The sequence below is a fragment of the Denticeps clupeoides genome, chromosome 3 (genome assembly GCF_900700375.1).
Source record: "Denticeps clupeoides chromosome 3, fDenClu1.1, whole genome shotgun sequence".
Lineage (NCBI taxonomy): Eukaryota > Metazoa > Chordata > Actinopteri > Clupeiformes > Denticipitidae > Denticeps > Denticeps clupeoides.
Window position 1 is genome coordinate 32891425 of NC_041709.1, and position 22251 is coordinate 32913675.

At 48.2% G+C, this 22251-nt stretch overlaps 1 pseudogene; it reads right to left on the bottom strand.

The window, feature by feature from the left end:
* Positions 1 to 1474: 1474 nt before the first annotated feature.
* LOC114785903 (epsin-3-like) lies at positions 1475 to 21274 on the bottom strand (annotated as a pseudogene).
* Between the last annotated feature and the right edge of the window lie 977 nt (positions 21275 to 22251).

The window sequence follows — 22251 nt, forward strand, 5'->3', positions numbered from 1 at the left end:
CTGCATCAACCAGCAAGGCATCTTGCAATGTATGTGAGGAACACCGCCTCAACGTTCAGGGATCCTACGTTCCACAAGAGCATCCGGATAATTGGGATGGTGAAGGAGGAGGCCAGGAGAAGTGGGAAAGTGAAATGCCGTGGATGAGCCCTAGGTCAGGAAGTGCTGCCTCGGGTTCTCCAGAGCGACCCAATACCACAGACCTCAACAAGAGGCACTCCAACTCCCATCAGCCAGTGCATGAGTGCCTGGAGGCTGGCGGCCACAACCGAGAAGTTTCAGAAAGCAGGAGGGACAATTCATGCAGGTATGGTGGTCATTTGGATACAAGCATTTGTCCACTGGTCCTTGAACAAAAAGGGTTGGTGTACACATCCTGTCATGAAATGTCAACCGTTGTTTTTTTTGACTGCTTTTTCTGCAGGTCAGAATCAATGACACCAACACTGAGGGGGAAGAAGCTCCATTGAACCTGTCTAAGAAGCCTCAGTTTGGGATGGACCATGTCACTGGCGATCAAACCAACATCAGTCCTCAGCCCGAGTGGCCTTTGAACCTGTCTCTTCAGGGTTCTTCTCCTCTGACGGCTCCTTCTGGCCCGTCAACACAGAGCCACAGAAAATTACTGCAGTTTTCGATCTTTGTAACCTGGTACAGTTCGGTCATTCGAAGGAAGAAAATCTCATTTCAAACTTCAAAGAAGCTTCTTGTCAGGACCAAACACAAAGCTTCACCCAAACCACCTGTGAGGTCATCCCACCCAAATGCCAGACCACCACAACCCTAACCGAAACCGTTCCAAACCCAAACCAACCATCTTCTCCACCAACCACTCATGCCTGTGACACCACCCACGCATCCAGCCCCATAAATAGCATTAACCCCTCACCGGCCACACCCCCCACCCCTGCCTTCTCACCTGGGCCACAGAGCCACACGTCCTTTAGTTCCTCCACACCCACAAGGCCACAACAGAACCAGGGTCGGACTAAAAGACCCCCAACTTCCAGCCCTGACAAAAGGGCGTTAAAAGAGCCCGTTAATATAGAGGAAACTATACTGTACAATATTATACATACTACACTATTTCACTTGTATTAATGTTACGAGTTACTATCGATGCGTATTCCTCTTCATCAGTGGACTGGACGGTTTTAAGGTGTTCAGAGCACAACATCATGCAAAGACAGATGACTTTTCTCCAAAATGATGTAATTTGTGCATGCCGACGGAAAGAGACCACATATGGAACATTTCCTCAAACCACGCATAGTTAAAGCTGTAGACAGCAAAGCATGTGCTGTCTAAAAACACTACTTAAAAATATATTGTTTACAGGACCAATTTTTCTCACGTAATTCTGCTTTGTGAACTCCCATCAACACCAAATATATAAAAATACATAAATAGTCTAACAGACAGTGTGGGAGGGAGGGAGAAAAAAAGAGAGGCTGAAAGAGAAAAGGCATAGAAGTGAAACTGCAAACCACATTCATTTATTGGTGCTTCCGGAATTATTTATCCATACTCATCATGACGAGATTACATTATCACCGAGCAACCAGCACATCTTTGCCAGGCCTTTTAAAACACTGAACTTCACTCCGTACAACACAAAGCAGGTCGCACCAGAAAGCAAACATCCCTCTCGCGGTTGGGTGGGGTGACCAGTGTTTCACAGGCCTCTCAGTGGCCTTCCGGTGAGTGGAGCCCCCTGAGATCCCGTAAGCGAGGTGGGCGGGGCCAGCGCCAGCGCATCGTGGGTCTGTTGGTGATGCAGGCACCTGTTTCTGGAAAAGGGCGGTGGGGTTGGTAAGATTCCAGAGCAGCCTGTAGATGCAAAGGCAACAATAAGAGAGCCACAAAAAAAACGACAGAAAAAGGGGGAGTGACAACATTTAACATAAAAATTCTACTTTCCAGATTTGTATAACAATCTTTAGCACTATCCAGATGGAATTCCAAGCCCTGGGAATGTTCATGTAAATTTAACTATATATATAAAGTTTGGACGCACCTTCTCATTCAACGTGTTTTCTTTATTTTCATGACCATTTACGTTGGTAGATTCTCACTGAAGGCATCAAAACTATGAATAAACACGTGTGGAGTTACGTACTTAACAAAAAAAAGGTGAAATAAGTGAAAACATGTTTTATATTCTAGTTTCTTTGCTCTGATTACTGCTTTGTACACTCTTGGCATTCTCTCCATGAGCTTCAAGAGGTCGTCACCTGAAATGCTTCTCCAACAGTCTTGAAGGAGTTCCCAGAGGTGTTTAGCACTTGTTGGTCCAGCTCACCCCAAACCATCTGGATTGGGTTCAGGTCCGGTGACTGTGGAGGTCAGGTCTCCACTTTTTGTTAAGTACATAACTCCACATGTGTTCATTCATAGTTTGATGCCTTCAGTGAGAATCAACGTAAATGGTCATGAAAGTAAAGAAAAGACTTTGAATGCCAAACTTTTGGCCCATACTGTGTGTGTGTGTGTGTGTGTGTATATAATAATTATTATAAAGTGTTTAAGAACGTAATAAAACAAAGTGCTGCTCTTTGCTTATCAGCTACCTGTCTTGAAATACCACCACAAGAGGCGATAGAGAGCTGCTGTAGCCTCATCCCTCCGAATCCTCTTGGCTTTAGCACCGAGACTGGTTATTCGGTAGCGCAGTGAAATAAATTTTTGCCAGATTTGCGTATGTTGCCAGAACTGCTTTTTTTGCCAGTTTTAGTTTTGATCAGCACGGACCTGCTTTTTATTCCACCTGATTAGTAAAGTTACCACACGGCCACAGCATAAAATGACCAAATGAAGTTGGGTAGCAACAACACGGTCATAGTCGTGCTTTCAAAAAGGAAGCTAAATCTAACGTTTCTCAGGCAATAGGCTGTAAAAGGCCAAAACAATCTAAATTACTGGCAGCATCTACGAGGGCCAATCGCGGGATGCTGAGGCTTATGTTGGTTTAAAGATGGTCGAAAAATGTGATTTTTGACGTTTTTAAACCACTATACGATGATTCATATTATTCCCAGGTGGAGAGGGCTTTAGAACCTGTTGTAGTTGAGCGCGAGGAGGCGGGTTCTCTCTATAAGGTCTAACGAAGCAGCATGCTAGAAAAGGCTCGATATTGGAATGTGTTTGCGCGTGTGTGTGTGTGTGTGTATGTGCATGCGGTGTGCACATATATTTACGTCGTTTGGTAAAGCAGTCTCACGCCGTGTGTGTCTGCATCACAATTGAGGATATTTGCTGTTGGAAGCGTGTGTGTGTGTGTGTGTGACATACTATGCACACGCGCTCAGGTTTTTTTTTTTTTTTTTTTTTTTTGCACGTTGGACAGTCCGACTCACAGAACTGTAACATTCAGTCGACCCCGGACCCCGTCACATTCGAACCAGGGAATAGTGGGTTTCAGTGTAGAAAAATACGGCTGCTGAGCGCAGTCCAAGTCCGCCCCCCCGGCGGAGCTCTCACAGGAAGGGGTTGTTGGCGTGGCGCTCCGGCTGCGGCGGGGCCGGCGAGAGGGGCAGCAGCGGCTGGGGCAGGTTGGGGGCAGGTCCAGGAGGCCCTGGCGGGCTGGGTGTAGGAGGAGGGCAGGGAGGGCGCGGGGTGCTGGGGCTGAGGCAGGGGCAGGGAGGCGCTGTAGGGGAGCGCCGCTGCGAGGGCGCCGGGCGGAGGGGCGAGTGGAGTTTGGCCGCATCTGGTTGAGGGTCAGCCGAGGCTGGTCACAGTGGAAAGGGTTGGTGGGGGACGGCGCGCTGAGGCCTGCGAGGCAGAAGGAGGAGAGACGGTGGGGTGAACACGCCCTGTACCTCTATTCTGGATTATTGAGGCGCATGGCTCCGCCTCTCACCTGAGAGGAATGGGTTTTTGCTCTTGGCCGACTGTTTGGAGGGGATCAGCGCGTCCAGGTTGATGAGGGAAGCGGCTACGGGACCGAGGAAAGTCTCTGGGGTCCGGCAGGGCCGAGGAGGTGCTGCTGTCAGTGGAGGGCCCAGTCGAGAGTCAAAGGTCACAGGGCTGTCTCCAACTCGCCCGTTCATGTGATGCATCATGACAGAGTCGCCAAAAGGATCCGGACCTGAGATAAAAACAGTCAAACAGGCGGAAAACAGGTGGAACGAAAGAACAGACGAAAGGACAGCCAGTCAAATGGATAGGGGATGGATGGACAGACAGACAGACAGATGGTAGACTGACAGATGGATGAACAAACAGACACATGATGGACAAATGAATAGTCAAGGACACAGATTGATGGATACCAAGATGGACAGATTCATAGACAGACAGATGAATACACAGGTGGAAGACAGACAGTTGGATGGAGAGACAGACAGACATAGAAATTGATAAACAGACGGATAGACAGATTGATGGTTGGATTGACAGACAGACGGGTGGATGGACAGACGGGGCTGGACACATAGAAAGAGAGACAAACAGACAAACAGATACACAGGAGGAAAGACAGACAGCTGTATGGACAGACAAGATGAATGAAGAACACACAGACAGAAATGGATAGATGGACGGACAGACAGATAGACAGATGGGTTGACAGACCAGACGAATAGAACAGAAGAATGGATGCATGGAAGACAGATGGGGGACAGACAGACAGACAGACAGTTGAATAGACAGAAGATGGATGCATGGATAGACAGATGGGGTGAAAGACATAAAATAGACAGAAGAATGATGAATGATAGACAGAGACCAATGGGTGGACAGACAGACAGAGACAGTTGAATAGACAGAAGAATGGATGCATGGAAAGACAGATGGGTGGACAGACAGACAGACAGACACAGTTGAATAGACAGAAGAATGGATCATGGATAGACAGATGGGTGGACAGACAGACAAAGACAGACAGTATGAATAGACAGAAGAGATGCAGAAGACAATGGGTGGACAGACAGACAGATAGACAGTGAATAGACAGAAGAGTGGATGCATGGAAAGACAGATGGGTGGACAGACAGACAGACAGACAGTCAGTTTAATAGACAAGAATGGATTCATGGATAGACAGATGGGTGGACAGACAGACAGACAGACAGTTGAATAGACAGAAGATGGATGCATGGAAAGACAGATGGATGGACAGACAGACAGACAGACAGACAGTTGAATAGACAGAAGAATGGATGCATGGAAAGACAGATGGGTGGACAGACAGACAGACAGACAGTCAGTTTAATAGACAAGAATGGATTCATGGATAGACAGATGGGTGGACAGACAGACAGACAGTTGAATAGACAGAAGAATGGATGCATGGATAGACAGATGGGTGGACAGACAGACAGACAGACAGTTGAATAGACAGAAGAGTGGATGCATGGAAAGACAGATGGGTGGACAGACAGACAGACAGACAGTTGAATAGACAGAAGAATGGATGCATGGATAGACAGATGGGTGGACAGACAGACAGTTGAATAGACAGAAGAATGGATGCATGGATAGACAGATGGGTGGACAGACAGACAGACAGACAGACAGTTGAATAGACAGAAGAGTGGATGCATGGAAAGACAGATGGGTGGACAGACAGACAGACAGACAGTTGAATAGACAAGAATGGATTCATGGATAGACAGATGGGTGACAGATAGACAGACAGTTGAATAGACAGAAGAATGGATGCATGGATAGACAGATGGGTGGACAGACAGACAGACAGACAGATGAATAGACAGAAGAGTGGATGCATGGACAGACAGATGGGTGGACAGACAGACAGACAGACAGTTGAATAGACAAGAATGGATTCATGGATAGACAGATGGGTGGACAGACAGACAGACGTTGAATAGACAGAAGAATGGATGCATGGATAGACAGATGGGTGGACAGACAGACAGAGACAGACAGTTGAATAGACAGAAGAGTGGATGCATGGAAAGACAGATGGGTGGACAGACAGACAGACAGACAGACAGTTGAATAGACAAGAATGGATTCATGGATAGACAGATGGGTGGACAGACAGACAGTTGAATAGACAGAAGAAGGATGCATGGATAGACAGATGGGTGGACAGACAGACAGACAGACAGTTGAATAGACAGAAAGTGGATGCATGGAAAGACAGATGGGTGGACAGACAGACAGACAGACAGACAGTTGAATAGACAAGAATGGATTCATGGATAGACAGATGGGTGGACAGACAGACAGAGTTGAATAGACAGAAGAATGGATGCATGGATAGACAGATGGGTGGACAGACAGACAGACAGAAGACAGTGAATGACAGACAGAGTGACAGAGACAGACATGAATAGACATGGATGGACAGGGTGGACAGACAGACAGACAGACAGACAGTTGAATAGACAAGAATGGATGCATGGATAGACAGATGGGTGGACAGACAGACAGACAGACAGTTGAATAGACAGAAGAATGGATGCATGGATAGACAGATGGGTGGACAGATAGAAGAATAGACAGAAAAATGGATGAATGAATAGACAGCTAGACAGATGGGTGGACAGACAGACAGACAGTTGAATAGACAAAAATGGATGCATGGATAGACAGATGGGTTGACAGACAGTTGAATAGACAGAAGAATGGATGAATGAATAGACAGATAGACAGGTGGGTGGACAGACAGACAGACAGACAGACAGTTGAATAGAGAAGAAGAATGGATGCATGGATAGACCAATGGGTGGACAGACAGACAGACGGACAGTTGAATAGACAAGAATGGATTCATGGATAGACAGATGGGTGGACAGACAGACAGTTGAATAGACAGAAGAATGGATGCATGGATAGACAGATGGGTGGACAGACAGACAGACAGTTGAATAGACAGAAGAGTGGATGCATGGAAAGACAGATGGGTGGACAGACAGACAGACAGACAGTTGAATAGACAAGAATGGATTCATGGATAGACAGATGGGTGGACAGACAGACAGACAGACAGTTGAATAGACAGAAGAATGGATGCATGGATAGACAGATGGGTGGACAGACAGACAGACAGACAGACAGTTGAATAGACAGAAGAGTGGATGCATGGAAAGACAGATGGGTGGACAGACAGACAGACAGACAGACAGTTGAATAGACAAGAATGGATTCATGGATAGACAGATGGGTGGACAGACAGACAGTTGAATAGACAGAAGAATGGATGCATGGATAGACAGATGGGTGGACAGACAGACAGACAGACAGTTGAATAGACAGAAGAGTGGATGCATGGAAAGACGATGGGTGGACAGACAGACAGACAGACAGACAGACAGTTGAATATACAAGAATGGATTCAGATAGACAGATGGGTGGACAGGACAGACAGACGACAGACAGTTGAATAGACAGAAGAATGGATGCATGGATAGACAGATGGGTGGACAGATAGAAGAATAGACAGAAAAATGGATGAATGAATAGACAGCTAGACAGATGGGTGGACAGACAGACAGACAGTTGAATAGACAAAAATGGATGCATGGATAGACAGATGGGTTGACAGACAGTTGAATAGACAGAAGAATGGATGAATGAATAGACAGATAGACAGGTGGGTGGACAGACAGACAGACAGACAGACAGTTGAATAGACAGAAGAATGGATGCATGGATAGACCAATGGGTGGACAGACAGACAGATAGACAGACAGGCAGACAGTTGAATAGACAGAAGAATGGATGCATGGATAGACAGATGGGTGGACAGATAGACAGATACCTGCTGGGCTTTCGGAGCGGGGGCTGAAGAGGTCAGGTAGCCCATCATCTCCGTTTTTACCCTCCGGTTCCTGTAGGCTGAATGGATGCGTCCCAGCAGCCCCTGGAACATAACGCCGTTCGGCCACAGCGCTTGTGGTAAAGACGGAAGGTCAATTAGTGGGAATATTACCTTTATTAGCCGGACTTCTCCAAGTTTGATCACCAGGGCTGGAGCTGGGATTCACGGGTGGGGCTTCCCAAGGATCAGTCGGTGACTGGCTGTTGCCCCATGGCTGGGCGGGGCTGCTGGACACAGGGCGGGACATCCAGGGACTTCCAATTTCCGGTGTGCAGTTATTCACTGCAGCTGAGAGACGAGGAGAGACGAAAGAAAGCGGTAAGCATCACAAACCATCTTTTCTTTGTGCGTGTTTATGTGTGTTTGTGGGCGCTACCAGCAGACTCCCAGGGGTCCGAATTCACGGGGCAGGTAGGCTGGGCATCCCAGGGGTCATCGCCAGGTGGTTCACCAGATGCAGGCCCAATATGTCCACCAAGTCGATCATGGCCGACTGTACACACAGGAACGAGCACGGCTACATCTCTCATGTGACAGTGAAGTGATTGTCATTGACACACGGGGTGGCACACAGCACACAGCACTCTGCTTCGAACCCGTCACCCTTGGTGAACAGTGGGCAGCCATGACAGGCGCCGGGGGAGCAGTGTGTAGGGATGGCACTTTGCTGGGTGGCACCTTCGAACCAGCAACCTTCCGATTACGGGTCCGCCAGGCCACCCCTGTCCCACGTACACAACCGTTCTTTTCACACTTCCATTTACACGTAGACAGTACACTGTACGTCGCTCTGGACAAGAGTGTGTACACACACACCACACACCACACACCTCTCCTGTGCCTGGATCAGTGTCTCTCCTACTGTTCTGTAAGGATTTCTGGAGCAGCGACTCGTCTCCTTGGCGACTGCGGTGTTCCTACAGAGAGAAGAGACTGATGGTTCTGTACTTCTACACACACACACAGTACTCGGACATTAAACGACGTTAGCACATTTTTACATCAGGGACTTGGCCATGGAGTTTCAGTACAATTGTTCATGATATCTGCGCAATCTCTCAAATTACAAAAACTACAGTTCAAAAATTCACCGTAAAACGTCCATACATCAACGAAACAATAATTTTTTAAATGCTAACAGACAGATAGGCAGACAGACAGACGGATCCATATCCTGAAGCAGCTACGGAAGACCCTTAGAGGGAAGGACGATGATCCGGGAACATTGCCCGTGTCAGGGAGACCAAGTGAGACCAATGACGATTTCATCATTTATGATTATTATTTTGACAGATTTTTAAACAGTTACCTCTACCACTCTAACCTAAACTCAGTCTCCATAGCAAAGGGGGTTGGAGGAAAGGGCTACCTCCATGCAAGATGAACAGCCACCTCTGAAATTCTCTCAAAATGAAAACCAAACTGACGAAAAAAAAAAAAAAACTTGCCCGATTGTATGAATTAAAAAAAAAAGATAAATAATGTTAATAAAGCCTTGAGGAAAAGCAAGCACATCCATGAGGCATTATATTATGTTAATACGAAAAACCTTTTAACAGGATGTGTTTGGGATAAAGGTCTGAAAAAATAGATCACAGGGAAAGTTTCAGACTGCAGTTCCCAATCGTCGCCATGTGGTGGCAGCACAAAACCTAAAAATGAACATCCTCACACACACAGGTGGACGGAAGTTTTTCTGTGTAAGAAGTGAATTTATATTCCCAAAGACAATCAGCCACAACATTAAAACCCCCTGCCTGATGTTGTGCCTGTCCCTCTTATGCCACCGAAACAGTTCTGGAGGCTTCTGGTGCCGAGATATTTACCAGACGGCCTTATCCAGAGCGACTTACAATCAGTAGACAGGGACAGTCCCCCCCTGGAGACACTCAGGGTTAAGTGTCTTGCTCCGGGACACGATGGTAGTGAGTGGGATTTGAACCTGGGTCTTCTGGTTCATAGGCGAGTGTGTTACCCACAAGGCCACTACCACCAGATTTAATTTCAGCAGCAAGCATGGAACCAGGAAGCAGCTCCGGGCATCATTTATTTCCTGCTCCCTTGGCCCTGTTGCTTATGAACTCCGTTTGTTGAATGACCCAGCCGAGTGTGTTCGTACGTGTGTGTGTGTGTGTGTGTGTGTGTGTACAGCATGTGTACCCTCTGGCTCTCCTCCTGCTCATGGCGAGGGCCAGCTGTAGCTGCAGCTCCTCCTCTCCGCTGGTCTGCGGCCGAGTCTGCTCCAGATCAGACGCCCGCGGAGACGACGACGAGGCTGCAAGAGAAACAAATGACGCTGTTGCTTTTATTAAATTCTATTTAACATGCAATAATATTCCATTAGAATTTAAGTGGACAGAAGTAAACTGAATGTACCAGTGACATCAATAAGGCACCATGGTGTGCATGCAGGGGGGGTTTATTTATATGCGTAATCTATCTAATTGATTTCTCCTTATTTATGAGGCAGGACACGGATGCTGCTCTCGGGTCGATATCAAATGTCTAATAAACAACACAAGTGGCACCCAATGCCCATTATAACAGTAATAAAAATGATTAGAATAATAATATTAATGCTAAGTAGGTAAAAGTGGTAGTTTCATATGTTTTTTATTCAGATGTTATTAAGAGTTCACGCTGGTAGCATCTGGACAAAACCTAGATTTCTGCTCTCGTGCATGGTGGGGTGGAGGGGTGATGATTTTGGGTTGTGGATGCTTGTGAGGCAACATCTGGCAACCGGAGCAGCTTCAAAACTGGGTCACAAACAGGAGCCGGCTAAATTACAACCGAATGGCTAGAGAACAGTCCGCTACATCATCGACATGACAGAACAGTGCCACATAAACAAATGAACGTGTATACTATAGAGGACATTAACATCTCCAGAGATTTATGAAAATGATGTGAAACAGCTGGAACTAGATAATATCTGGTCAGTAACAGCTGGGACTAGATGGGATCTGGTCAATAACAGCTGGAATTAGATAAGATCTGGTCAGTAACAGCTGGAATTTGATAAGGTCTGGTCAGTAACAGCTGGGACTAGAAGAGGTTTGGTCTGTATTAGCTGGGACTAGATAAGGTCTTGTCAGTAACAGCTGGGACTAGAAGAGGTTTGGTCAGTATTAGCTGGGACTAGATAAGGTCTGGTCAGTAACAGCTGGGACTAGAAGAGGTTTGGTCAGTATTAGCTGGGACTAGATAAGGTCTGGTCAGTATTAGCTGGGACTAGATGAGGTTTGGTCAGTATTAGCTGGGACTAGATAAGGTCTGGTCAGTAACAACTGGGACTAGATAAGTTCTGGTCAGTAACAGATGGGACTAGAAGAGGTTTGGTCAGTATTAGCTGGGACTAGATAAGGTCTGGTCAGTATTAGCTGGGACTAGATGAGGTTTGGTCAGTATTAGCTGGGACTAGATAAGGTCTGGTCAGTAACAACTGGGACTAGATAAGTTCTGGTCAGTAACAGATGGAACTAGATGAGGTTTGGTCAGTATTAGCTGGGACTAGATAAGTTCTGGTCAGTATTAGCTGGGACTAGATGAGGTCTGGTCAGTAAAAGCTGGGACTAGATGAGGTTTGGTCAGTAACAGCTGGGACTAGATGAGGTTTGGTCAGTAACAACTGGGACTAGATGAGGTTTGGTCAGTAACAACTGGGACTAGATAGGTTCTGGTCAGTAACAGATGGAACTAGATGAGGTTTGGTCAGTATTAGCTGGGACTAGATGAGGTCTGGTCAGTAAAAGCTGGGACTAGATGAGGTTTGGTCAGTAACAACTGGGTCTAGATAAGTTCTGGCAGTAACAGATGGAACTAGATGAGGTTTGGTCAATATTAGCTGGGACTAGATGAGGTCTGGTCAGTAAAAGCTGGGACTAGATGAGGTTTGGTCAGTAACAACTGGGAGGAGATAAGTTCTGGTCAGTAACAGATGGAACGAGAGGGGGTTTGGTCAGTATTAGCTGGGACGAGGTCTGGTCAGTAAAAGCTGGGACTAGATGAGGTTTGGTCAGTAACAACTGGGAGGAGATAAGTTCTGGTCAGTAACAGATGGAACTAGATGAGGTTTGGTCAATATTAGCTGGGACTAGATGAGGTCTGGTCAGTAAAAGCTGGGACTAGATGAGGTTTGGTCAGTAACAACTGGGAGGAGATAAGTTCTGGTCAGTAACAGATGGAACTAGATGAGGTTTGGTCAGTATTAGCTGGGACTAGATAAGTTCTGGTCAGTATTAGCTGGGACTAGATGAGGTTTGGTCAGTAACAACTGGGACTAGATAAGTTCTGGTCAGTAACAGATGGAACTAGATGAGGTTTGGTCAGTATTAGCTGGGACTAGATAAGTTCTGGTCAGTATTAGCTGGGACTAGATGAGGTTTGGTCAGTAACAACTGGGACTAGATAAGTTCTGGTCAGTAACAGATGGAACTAGATGAGGTTTGGTCAGTATTAGCTGGGACTAGATAAGTTCTGGTCAGTATTAGCTGGGACTAGATGAGGTCTGGTCAGTAAAAGCTGGGACTAGATGAGGTTTGGTCAGTATTAGCTGGGACTAGATGAGGTCTGGTCAGTAAAAGCTGGGACTAGATGAGGTTTGGTCAGTATTAGCTGGGACTAGATAAGGTCTGGTATATAACACCATAAGGCAGAGTCAATGGCCTGTGAGTGTGTATTGAACAATGTGTACTGTGTTGCTCCTCAGGGGTTAGTCAGTATCGATGAGCAGTAGATGACTCGTCCACCCACCCGTCCACCTGACGTGGTACAAACCCACACACACACATTTAGGTACAAATAAATCAATGTGCAGGACACACAAGCACACACACTCGCTTTAGAACCAGGTGTGAAAGAGTGGCGGTTTGCGCAGAGCCGCGAGAAGCACTGTGCTCAGGATACAGGAGAAAAGCTGCTGACTCTGCAGAAAGCCAGCATGGATGCAGCCTGGGAACTGTTCATATCTGATAACGCGATGAACTCTGCTGACAGCACGTCCCTCGGATGCCCTTGGCGACTGTTCGTGTGTCTATTCTGACCATGGCTGAGTTCAGGACTGTTAAAGAACAGTCAAACATTCTAATCTCCAGCAATCAACACCATAGCCACTCTTTATTATTCAGTAGCTGTGAAGTGAAGTGATTGTCACTTGTGATACCCAGCAGCACAGCACACGGTGCACAGAGTGAAATTTGTCCTCTGCATTTAACCCATCACCCTGGGGGAGCAGTGTGTGGGGACGGTACTTTGCTCAGTAGCACCTCGGCAACCTTCTGATTACGGGGCCGCTTCCTTAACCACTAGGCCACCATCGCCCCACTGAGCTGTTTCTGCTCAGTTGACGCTCCTGGATTGTATGAGATGTCACTTGCCGGTGAATTTGTGGAGAGACTGTGGTGAATTAGGGACTGATTGTGGTGCGTTTTCCCGTTCGATCCATGCAGTTGTGGCAACTCACAGTTGAAGGAGGACGGAGACCCGCGCGAGCGGCTGAACTCCTCGCCGTACAGCGCCGCCATGCTGGGCTGGCTGGTCCTGCGGCCCGGATGAGCGGGCGGGACCGCGGACGTCCCGCCTCCTCCGCTTCCTCCTCCCCCTCCCGCCATCCTCTCCTTGGTCTTGAGCGCCTGCGCTCGCTCCTGCCTCAGCCGGTCCTCGTCCCTCAGCAGCGCCACCAGCTGCTTGGCCTTCTCGCGCACGTTCACGCCCTGGTCACGCCCGTCGCGGTCCACGTACTGGAAGTCCCGCAGCGTCTGGATGGTGAAGGCGTTCTCCCGGCACTGCTGCGCCACGCGCTCCGAACCCGTCTTCGCCAGGTAATCCAGGAGCGTCAAGGCCTGAAACAGAGTTTATTATTAATTTTTTAAGATATCATTTGTTCACTTATTAACCCATTTACTCCCACAATTAATCCAGAGGGGGGACTGTCCCTGTAACTACTGACTGTAAGGGGCTCTGGATAAGGGCGTCCGGTAAATGCTGTAAAATGTAAATGTAAACTTATTAACCAGGACTGTGACCCTTCACCCGGCAACAATAATCGGGGGTGGATTATTGTACTGCCCTGCAGCATATTTAATACTAACCTCCCCATAAACACCCACACACAATACGAATACTGAGAAAACGCTTTAGTTGTAGCTCAAGGCGTTGCGAATTTATGATTAATTTGCGACACACACACACAGCTGCATCGCGTTTGTGGTTGTAGACGCATTTCCTGTTCTGGTCTTGTTTGTCGCGCGCACGGGGCGCGAATCTTTTTTTTCTTTCGTGATGTGATTCATCTAAAGTTCAATTATAATTCGAGGGTACTGATCCTTGATGCATCATGCATTAATTGCAGGGGGGTGGTAGTATCTTAGTGGGTAACACACTCGCCTATGAACCAGAAGACCCAGGTTCAAACCCCACTTACTGCTGTCGTGTCCCTGAGCAAGACACTTAACCCTGAGTGTCTCCAGGAGGGGACTGTCCCTGTAACTACTGATTGTAAGTCGCTCTGGATAAGGGCGTCTGATAAATGACGTAAATGCGCTAATTCAATGAATCACCAAGGGATGCTGTGGGCGTGTTCAGGCCGGTGCCACTACGTTGCCAAACTGGGCACATTCCCACCCACTGAGGCGGTATGCTCGATGAGGAAAACATTACTGTTTACCTATAGTAATTGATGAAGGCAAATATTACCTTTTAGCGCTCATGCACACACACAAGGGCACCATGGGTAATAATGATGTGACTATCTGCATAAACGAACATTGCTTCTGTCTCTGATGCCTCTTTCCTACGCGCACACACAACCTTGTAGACGTGTCTCCAGTTCTTGCCGTGGTCGTTGAGACGTTTCCACACCATGCTCATGACCTCGGAGAAGGCCACCACGCTGAAGGTCAGGTCGGCGATCTCCGACATCAGCGAGCTGGACGGCCCCCACGGGTCGTTGGAGGTGGCCTCGCGCACCTTGATCTCCGCCTCCGAGTAGTTGTGCACAATGTTCTTCACCTGCCGGCGCAGCGCCGAGGTCGTCATGGCGACAGCCGGCGTGTAGGACGGGCCAGGAGACGCGTGAGCTCGGAACAGCCGGGCGAGGCGCCCTCGGTGCCAGTTCACTCGCAGACGTCTACAACTGAAAAGAGACAAAGTCGTGATTTTGCTTCTTAATTTATGACAAAAGAGAAAGATCTCTCTGCATATATCCATATATCCTTAAATGGGCATTTAAATAGACACCCTAAAGTGAAGCGATTGTCAGCACAGCACACGGTGACACGGTGAAACGTGTCCTCTGCATTTAACCGTCACCCTTGGTGAGCAGTGGGCGGCCATGACAGGCGCCCGGGGAGCAGCGCGTGGGGACGGTCACCTTGACCGAACGGACCTCAGTGGGACTTGAACCCGCAAGGCCTCGGCTCCGGCCACCCCGCCACTCAGAGCGTTTCGAACCTCGTTTGTCGGATCACGTTGTGGATGGGATTCAATATCGGTCCCCCTGATCGTGCGGAGTGTAACGAACCTAGATCCACGTGAAACAGAGCTCAGTTCAGCCTTTTAATCAGAATCAAGTCAAATAAAGCGGTTGTGGGACGTTCGAGTTTCGTCTTCATTTCCTGTCTGGACCCTCCTGGGGTTTCTTCGGTCTGCCGGGTAAATCTCCGACCGCTGTTCCACATTCCCGGCCGGGGGGCTTCGCTGGAGGCGCCGGTGCCATTTATCTAGCTGACAAGTATCGAGCTATCCAGGCCACGTTACAGCCATGTTTACACACTCCTTTAACTGGCAGTCGGGCAACACACACACAACACACACACACACACACACACACACACACACACACACACACACACACACACAGCCAAACAGCAACCCAGTTTCCAAATCCGCACTTCACAGGACGGAGTTTTTAATGGTGGAGCCCCAGTTACTCGGTGTGTGTGTGTGTGTGTGTGTGAGCGAGAATCATAAACACACTGGCTGGAGAAAGACACCCTGGCAACCACACTGTCATATTCGAGTGTGTGTGTGGGGGGGTGTTGTCATGGCAACCGTGGCCACGTGAAGCAGGGCAGAGAGAGAGAGAGAGAGAGAAAAACCCTCTAAATTACACACCCACACACGCACACATTTCGATTCACACCGCCGTCATTCAGTTGGAGGGCGAGCGGTTGGAGAACGGGGTCGTGGCGGCCGCCAGTCCCGGCATCAGAATGGACGTGATTGACAGGCGTAAAACGTGTACGACTGGAGAACCGTGCCGACTGAACCTGTGGGGAGACCTTCAGCACATTAATCAAGATCGACGGAGTATGCTGGACACACACAACACACACACCACACACACACAACACGTTTGCGGCTCTTTGTGACTGTCAACTATTTAACATAGAGGGTGGTGGTGGCCTAGACACTCGCCTCTGAACCAGGAGACCACAAAGTCCCAGGTTCAAAAGCACATAAAACACCCATAAAGCCCTCTCTCCATAACTGGAATACTCAGGCTGAGGCTGCAGCCGATCTCAAACTCACACACACACCACACACACACACACACTTTACTTGCTGCTTCCACACAGTTTAGGTCAAATCTCATTATTATCCAGTTTGTTTCTGTACAAATGATCCTCGGCGGCCATCGTCGATCCCCTCCGTCAGACGGAGAGTTTCGGTGATTGTCAACGAATGGAAAATGCAGCAAAACTTGGGCAGTCGCAAACTAGGCTACTACCACCCCTACTTGAGTAAAATATTGGCTTACTCTAACCACCTCTGGTTTCTGTCTCTCTGCCTCCCTGCATGGTAGACACCCCACCCTCAAGCAAATCAGGGGGCGGTGGTGGCCTAGTGGTTAAAGAAGCGGCCCCGTAATCAGAAGGTTGCTGGTTCGAATCCCGATCCGCCAAGGTACCACTGAGGTGCCACTGAGGCAAAGCACCGTCCCACACACTGCTCCCCCGGGCGCCTGTCATGGTGCCCCACTGCTCCACAGCAGGGTGATGGTTAAATGCAGAGGGACAAATTTCACTGTGTGCACTGTGTGCTGTGCTGCTGTGTATCACATGTGACAATCACTCCACTTTAAAACATCTAATTGCCATCCAAACGTTTGTCTTTATTAATTGACACACTTTTAACTGGCTGTCACACAGCACACACACGCAGACACACACCCAGGTTACAAACCGTACTTGGCAAATCTGCTTGTCTTAAATAACTGATATTAATCAACCTTGTTATACACGCCTTACTTCGAATGGGAGTGTCTGTTGTGCCCTTGTGTTCAGGACGTCCACAGGACGTCCCACCAAACGTATACATTTCACCGCCTCGGCAGAATTTAATATCGGGTCTCTGACACACCGCCTTAGCCCTGCTGCGGAAGAGCACAGCAGATGCCTACGGCTACGGATTTTGAGAATAAAAGCAAAATGGTTACCTTGGACTCAATCAAAGTGCTTTTTTTTTTTTTTTTAGACAAATGCTGGGGCGGTGGTGGCCTAGCGGTTAAGGAAGCGGCCCCGTAATCAGAAGGTTGCCGGTTCGAGTCCTGATACGCCAGGTGCCACTGAGGTGCCACCGAGCAAAGCACTGTCCCCACACACTGCTTCCCCCGGGCGCCTGTCATGGTGCCCACTGCTCACTCAGGGTGATGGTTAAATGCAGAGGACACGTTTCGTTGTGTCACCCGTGTGCTGTGCTGCAGTGAGTCATAATGGAACAATCACTTCACTTCACTTTAAATACCATCCAATTTCATCTGCAGGTGGGGTAGTTTAACGGTCCCAACCCAACCCTGTCCCTATCTGACGTCCTACACATTTCCTCAGGGTGACGTGCATGACGAAGTTTAATCAGTAATTGGGGTAGAGTGCAGATGAAAAGTATAATAATTAGGTCACAGAGCGGATCGCTGTGATTCACACCGTTTTTGTGTTCATCTTGTGTTTAATATGCATGACCGCTCACCCCCCCCCCCCCCCCCCCCCATACACACATACACACAATCTCTTCTGCTCTCTCACCCACACACACACCTACGCAGTACACACACTGCTGTAATCCATTGCGCACGCGCGCACAACACACACACACACACACACACACACACACACACACACACACACACACACTTCTATTGTCAACAGGAGGCCGGCCTCGAACACACAGAGACCAGAGGGAGATCTGCCGACGGCGGAGAATTCCTCTCCACGGCAACATAAATAACAAAAACCTCCTTCAGACGTTAAAGGGACATTTATGTTTTAAATTAAAGTGAGTGAAGTGATTGTCACTTGTGATACACAGCAGCACAGCACACGGTGCACATAGTGAAATGTGTCCTCTGTATTTAACCATCACCCTGACTGAGCAGTGGGCAGCCATGACAGGCGCCCGGGGAGCAGTGTGTGGGGACGGTGCTTTGCTCAGTGGCACCTCAGTGGCACCTCGGCGGATCGAGATTCGAACCGGCAACCTTCTGATTACGGGCCACGAATGTCCTGTTCTTCACATTTACCACCTTCATGGAGTCCGTTTCTGGACCAGGAATGTCCTGTTCTTCACATTTACCACCTTCATGGAGTCTGTTTCTGGACCACGAATGTCCTGTTCTTCACATTTACCACCTTCATGGAGTCCGTTTCTGGACCACGAATGTCCTGTTCTTCACATTTACCACCTTCATGGAGTCTGTTTCTGGACCAGGAATGTCCTGTTCTTCACATTTACCACCTTCATGGAGTCTGTTTCTGGACCAGGAATGTCCTGTTCTTCACATTTACCACCTTCATGGAGTCTGTTTCTGGACCAGGAATGTCCTGTTCTTCACATTTACCACCTTCATGGAGTCCGTTTCTGGACCAGGAATGTCCTGTTCTTCACATTTACCACCTTCATTGAGTCCGTTTCTGGACCAGGAATGTCCTGTTCTTCACATTTACCACCTTCATGGAGTCCGTTTCTGGACCAGGAATGTCCTGTTCTTCACATTTACCACCTTCATGGAGTCCGTTTCTGGACCACGAATGTCCTGTTCTTCACATTTACCACCTTCATGGAGTCCGTTTCTGGACCAGGAATGTCCTGTTCTTCACATTTACCACCTTTCATGGAGTCTGTTTCTGGACCAGGAATGTCCTGTTCTTCACATTTACCACCTTCATGGAGTCTGTTTTCTGGCCAGGAATGTCCTGTTCTTCACATTTACCACCTTCATGGAGTCCGTTTCTGGACCAGGAATGTCCTGTTCTTCACATTTACCACCTTCATGGAGTCTGTTTCTGGACACGAATGTCCTGTTCTTCACATTTACCACCTTCATGGAGTCCGTTTCTGGACCAGGAATGTCCTGTTCTTCACATTTACCACCTTCATGGAGTCTGTTTCTGGACCACGAATGTCCTGTTCTTCACATTTACCACCTTCATGGAGTCTGTTTCTGGACCAGGAATGTCCTGTTCTTCACATTTACCACCTTCATGGAGTCCGTTTCTGGACCACGAATGTCCTGTTCTTCACATTTACCACCTTCATGGAGTCTGTTTCTGGACCAGGAATGTCCTGTTCTTCACATTACCACCTTCATGGAGTCCGTTTCTGGACCAGGAATGTCCTGTTCTTCACATTTACCACCTTCATGGAGTCTGTTTCTGGACCAGGAATGTCCTGTTCTTCACATTTACCACCTTCATGGAGTCTGTTTCTGGACCAGGAATGTCCTGTTCTTCACATTTACCACCTTCATGGAGTCCCGTTTCTGGACCAGGAATGTCCTGTTTCTTCACATTTACCACCTTCATGGAGTCTGTTTCTGGACCACGAATGTCCTGTTCTTCACATTTACCACCTTCATGGAGTCTGTTTCTGGACCAGGAATGTCCTGTTCTTCACATTTACCACCTTCATGGAGTCTGTTTCTGGACCATTCTCAAAGGTACAACAGGGATCCTTGCGGTTTAAGTACGCTTCTGGAGACCATGAAGCACAAGTGAGGCTGGAAAAACAAATTCCTGGACATTTTTTACACAATAAAATTGAGACTTCTCCTCATTTTAGACAAATTACGGTCTCTCATTCCTCCAAAATCCAGCATTTAATATGTAAAAGTATCCAAGAGCCAAGGTTGGATTTTTTTTTCACGGTCGAGCCCCGCTTCTAAACTGGTTCCGTGTGGATTTCTTACTCCGGATTACTGGCTTTTGGAACTTCGTTTTTGGATTTCTGCTTCGGATTAACAGATGGCTGCTCGGGATTTCCGGCATGGACTTTGGTCCGCCTCTCGGCTTTTCCCGTGGATTACCCAGTTCCGACCCGTAGCTCAGTGTTGGACGAACTCCGAGACCCTGAACTTCACCATGGGGTCTGGAAGACGGACGGGCGTTTAGTTTAGGGGGGTGTGGCTGGAGGATGGGAATCACATGTGATACACAGCAGCACAGCACATGGTGCACACAGTGAAATTTGTCCTCTGCATTTAACCCATCACACTTGGTGAGCAGTGGGCAGCCATGACAGGCGCCCGGGGAGGCAGTGTGTGGGGACGGTGCTTTGCTCAGTGGCACCTCGGCGGATCGGGATTCGAACCGGCAAACCTTCTGATTATGGGGCCACTTCCTTAACCGCTAGGCCACCACTGCCCCAGCATGGCCTCCCCGCGTGACGGGCGGGGATACTCCGCACAGGCCCGTAAAACCGTAAATCGGGTCGAGTCAGCGGCAGGGATGAGTAATGGCGCGGGGACAGAAGCACGGGACTTCAGGGGCGCAGAGGTTTGGACAATCACGGTACTTAACACCTGGGTACACACACACACACACACACACTTTATTAAGCATCGCTATTACATCCTTAGTAGCCAAAAAATATTTCTCCTCAAATGTCCACACTTGACTGAAAACACAAAGTTTTCATTTTTTCTTTGCGAAGAAAGGACCTTAAACAGATTTAAGGAGCTTCTTTCAGAGTGGGAACTTCTGAGAACGTTGTGTATCTGAATACAGACACCCACACACACACACAGCCGATTCTTAACTGATAATCGGGACAGTGGCGGCCTGGCGGGTGAGGAAGGTTGCCGGTTCGAATCCCGAGCAAGGCACCGTCCCACAGGGTGATGGTGTCTCACAATGACAATCACGTCACTGAGAAAACGTGAAAGTTAGGCGCTGGAGGACATCATCCAGCCTGTCAGAGCGCAGCATCACCGGACCGGGTACCAGCATCATCTGCTGCGGAACCTCCAGAAGTTACTCCGTCATAACGACACACTGCGGCACGCACCACACACACACACACACACACACACACACACTCACCTCCGGCGCCGCGCAGCATCCCCTCCTGCCTCTGGAGCCCATGGTCCGCAGCGCGGCCGGCCTGCCTGCCCGCCTCCCCTGGATCCGAGACGCTCCGCTGGTCGCGGGGATTGTCGCTCACGCCTTCATGTCCACGCCGGTGCCCACACGGAGCGAGGAGGGCCGGGATAGAGGGATGGAGGGAGGGATGGAGGGAGGGAGGGACGCGGCGCGTCCCTGCCGAGTCAGCCGTTAACTCCCTGCGTACCGGGAGCGACGGGCCGGGTTGCCAGGTCCAATCTTTTTTTTTACTCCGACTGGTCTCGTTAATATCAGTAAACACGTCATGTCGCAACATCGACATGTTGTAACATAGAATAAAATATATATCGCAATACACGTCGAATGTAGACAGTTTCAGAAGCAAGACATAAGATTTATAACTTACAATAGGTCCTCTATTATGAAAATGTCACTATATGACATTAATTTGAGTAGAAATGGCGATAGGGGTAAAGCGTGCTTTGGTCGTTCTTGTCCCCTAATGACATCATAAGGGGAAAGGTTACCTCCGGCTGTTTACTGGTTACTGTCACGGCTTAAAAACGTGTGAAGCGTTGCAGTTGCTCGTTGAATGGATGTTAAAATTTGTAAAAATGTATTTGTTAGTTCCGTCAGGCAAGACGCTGAACAACTGGTGAGATCTTTATATTTTTTTCTATGAAAAAAAAGCTACAGACACCGAAACGACACTTCCTGGGAAAATCTCATTGTGGGTTTGCATCAAAGTGGCTGTAATTCTGCACCAATCGATACAGTATTAGGGGACCAATAAGATATAAAAGCAAAATATGGGACCTTATTTAAAAGAATCCCAAGAATGCCACCACAACTAATAATATTACATGTGGTTCTTGTCATGTCTTGACATGAATAGCTCGTGTTACAGTTTGCGTTTAGTGAGCCGCTCGCTTCCTTTCCGGCCGAGACCTGGCAACACCCGTTTGAAAATGGAGGCTGGAGATGCGCTGACCTGCTGTAATGGGGTTTATAGTGGACCTAAACACAACATACCATGACTTTCCTAAAGCCTTCAGAAATATGCACGTCTACCAACCCTTATCGAGTTTGAGATTTAATTGCATCTATGTTGACAAAAAAAAAAAG